Raw genomic sequence first — 414 nt, 5'->3', positions numbered from 1 at the left:
CTACAGAGTAATTATTAAATGTTTCAATATGTAGCCAATCAAATACATTTTGACTGCAACAGTGGCATAAAGTGGACAGCTAGGGGAGCCTTGACTTAAAACCAAAGATTATTTGTAATATGCAAAATTTGAAATTATCACCAGCCATGAAGCAGGCAATTAATGTGTATGGAGAAAAAGTAAACCATGGGCTACACTGTTGCATGTAGTTAAAAGTCAAGATCGTGATTCTTGTTTCACAATCAGCTATATCAACATGTTTTGTTGATGCACTACTATATATCTACTATATATTCTTATTATTTTATTTTAACAAATGGGCCTTACAACTGGCCTCTTCCTCCCTGTCATCTTCATCTTCCTCCTCCTGATCCCTCTCAGCCTCTGTCCCTCTCTCTGAATCTGCAGCCTCCT

General features: G+C 37.2%; 1 protein-coding gene across 3 annotated transcripts in view; it reads right to left on the bottom strand.

Annotated features, from left to right (window-relative positions):
- The window catches only part of LOC116700308 (unconventional myosin-XVIIIa), a 65,179-nt gene that overhangs the window by 57,576 nt on the left and 7,189 nt on the right, over positions 1 to 414 (bottom strand). The gene's annotated exons all lie outside the window — the stretch shown is intronic.

This window comes from Etheostoma spectabile, chromosome 13 (genome assembly GCF_008692095.1).
Source record: "Etheostoma spectabile isolate EspeVRDwgs_2016 chromosome 13, UIUC_Espe_1.0, whole genome shotgun sequence".
In the NCBI taxonomy this organism is placed as follows: domain Eukaryota; kingdom Metazoa; phylum Chordata; class Actinopteri; order Perciformes; family Percidae; genus Etheostoma; species Etheostoma spectabile.
The sequence above is the reverse complement of the archived record's forward strand: the minus strand, read 5'-3'. Positions and strand labels throughout refer to the sequence as shown.